This window comes from Halichoerus grypus, chromosome 14, assembly GCF_964656455.1.
Source record: "Halichoerus grypus chromosome 14, mHalGry1.hap1.1, whole genome shotgun sequence".
NCBI classification, from domain to species: domain Eukaryota; kingdom Metazoa; phylum Chordata; class Mammalia; order Carnivora; family Phocidae; genus Halichoerus; species Halichoerus grypus.
The window spans coordinates 65382743-65385862 of NC_135725.1; the positions used below are offsets into that span (position 1 = coordinate 65382743).

Consider the following 3120-nt stretch of genomic DNA (forward strand, 5'->3'; position numbering starts at 1 on the left):
ATTGAATACTACATCAAAAACTAGTGATGCACTATATGTTGGCTAATTGAACATAATAATAAAAAATTAATTAAAAAATAAAGAGAAATATTCATAAAATGAGTAAGGGAGATTCACACACACAAAAAAGATACAGGTTATAAAATTAGATTTAAACACAAAATCCAAATAGATGACATCACTAAGTGTTTCCTCCATAAAAACAAAAATACATCAGAAAAATGCAAATGTAGCAGACATAGATTTTATAAAAATAGTATGCAGGTAAAATTCTTAGCAGAAAGCTAAGAATTTTAATAATTCTTAATTTACTAATTTAATTTAATGATTTAATTTAATAATTAAATCATTAAATTATTAAATTATAAAAACTATCACTAACTTTAGATAATTCAAATTAAAATTTAGAGTAGAATAATCACAAATCCATATACTTGAAAATATTGAATCAAAATGTATAGAAAAAGATTCATCAATAAAATAAGAATTGAAAAGCACAGTAGTAAGTGGTAATGGAATACCTATCTCAGTTTTAAACAAATGCACTTAGAAAAAAATGTGTATGGAACTGAATCAATCATTATACCTTTTATGTTATTTAATCATGTTTTTAAAATATCTATATATCAGCATTGTATCTCTACTACAAATAGCCATTCTCTCCCAATGGACTCCTAAAGATCAGATTGGTTATTTGTAATTTCGAAGTATTGGAAACAATTCAAATGCCCACACCTAGGAAATTGGCTGAATAAATTCTAGTACATCCACAAAGCAAATATTATGCAAATGTAAAAATGTAAGAGCTAAGTCTCTATGAACTGATAATATATTGTTAAATGAGAGGGAAAAAGAAGTGCAAGATAAGCATATGCATCATGTCAACTCTTGTGAAAAAAAGATAATGATATATTCATATTAATTTTTATAAAAATACACATAGGAAGAAAACCAGAAACTAAAAGAATTGATGGGTGAGGATTGGGCATAAGGGATAGGGAAAGGGGAAGGAAATTTTTGAATCTGTCTTCTTAAGCAGCTTTTAATTTTGAACCATGTGAATCTACTTCAACACAATTAGCCATATCATAAGGTAAAAAATGTAAAGTGGTCTTGAGACTTAGAAGGTGTTTTGTTAACAGTGGTATTGGTGTAGCAGTTCTAAATTTTTTTGGGAGGGTATTTTAGTATTAAGCAAATGAGTGAATATACTGATGTTAGAAACAAAGTTTCTTATTGTGGGAGAAAGGCCAATAAACTGTAAATATAGAAATGAAAAGAACTGTGGTATCAGATTGAAATGAGAAGAATCAGTATGAACTCACTACAATTTCTGTCTACTGACATGGTCTAGAAGGGATGCACTCAAGTAACACGCAGCACACCTAACACCAGATCTTGGTTTCTAAATAACACTACCCATTCCAAGGAAGCAGGGCTCTTTGAGGAAATGAGAAATGACTGATTCAGGGAAAGTTAGTGTTGCCTGGAATATATGTGCCCGAAATAAAGGAAGCTGCTGTTTCCAACAGCAAAATAATCAACCAAATGACAACAACAAAAACTGATGGAAACATGTCAAAAGGACACAAGAGCAGCTTGAGGAGCTCCCTCTGCCAAATTTGGGAAAATCTGAACATAAAATGAGGAATGTCAGGATTGGATTATAATACATTGACTAAATGAACAAAGAACCATTATATGGGAAGGGGCAAAGTTTCTTTACACGGAAATGACAACTAAACCATGAAGGAGACATGATAATTTTAAAAAAAATCAACATTGTAAAATGATCCTAATAATACTTGATTCAGACAAGAATCATCAGTGGATGACAAAATCATCGTGAGAAAGATAGTTAAATAATAGGATATTCAATCTCATAGAATCCTCCCAAAGAATGGTTGTTAATCGCAAAGAGGAAAGGTTCTTTACCATGGAGAAATCTGGTGGACACCACCTTGACACCTAATCAAACTTCTCACTAATGAAAGGGAGTTTGACCTATCAGTTTGACTTTCTGTATTCTCTGTTATGTTGCATAGAAAACAGAAAGACATCACTATTGTGTATCCTGAAAGAAAAAAAAAGAAAGTTGAGTCAATCTAATCACAAGGAAACATTCACACAAACCAAAGTTGATAGAAATTCTGCATGACAACTGGCCTGTATGCATAAAATATCTCAGTAGGACAAAATATAAAGAGGATTGAGGAACTTTTTTTCTTTCTTTTAATTTATTAAAGAAGACTGAAGAGCCATGACAACTAAATGCAATGCATAATCCTTAACTGGATCCTGGATCAAGACAAATAAATGAAAAGCAATAAAGGATATTTTTGGAACAAGCAGAAGAATTTTAATATGAACTGTAATTGAGCTATTAATATTATATTGATGTTAAATTATTTCTGTGTGTGTGTGTTTATGTAAGAGAATGTTCTTCTGAAGAATTTAGAGGTGAGGTATCACATTGTCTGCAAGTTAACACACATATAAATGTACATGTATGTATGTGCATGTGTGCGTATGGAAAGACAGAGAGAGAGAGAGAGATGAGAGATCAAGCAGATATGGCAAAATAACAATTGTTAACATATGAGTATATATGGGTATTCCATGTGTTGTTCCTAGAATTTTTCTGTAGATTCGAAATTCTTTTAAAAAATAGTTTGGGGATCGCTTCTCGGCCTTTTGGCTAAGATCAAGTGTAGTATCTGTTCTTATCAGTTTAAAAAATAGTTTGGGGAGAATTCCTCTAGTCTCAAATATTAAAAAGAATTAGAGTATATATTAAAGTCACAAAAATACTTTTAAGTATTTCCAGAAACAGAAATTTAAAATCTTGAAAAATTATAGACTGATTAAATACTGTATGATAAAATAATAATGAGGTAGAAGACTGTCCTTATCAAAGCAGTGCATATGATGTAATCCTAATATATACTCATATATCTATCCATGTGTATGTGTGTGTATAACCAAGTTGGAGCATATATATCACAACACTAGTGGTAATTATACCTGGGTATTGAAAGATTAGTATTTTTAAATTTTGTTTTTGATGACTTTTAAATATTTTCTAAACATTCTATTTTGGACAAATTCACCATTCTGATA

At 30.4% G+C, this 3120-nt stretch overlaps 1 pseudogene; it reads left to right on the forward strand.

Moving 5' to 3' along the window:
• Window positions 1-2678: 2678 nt before the first annotated feature.
• On the forward strand, window positions 2679-2795 carry LOC118538793 (U2 spliceosomal RNA; annotated as a pseudogene).
• The last annotated feature ends 325 nt before the right edge of the window (window positions 2796-3120 follow it).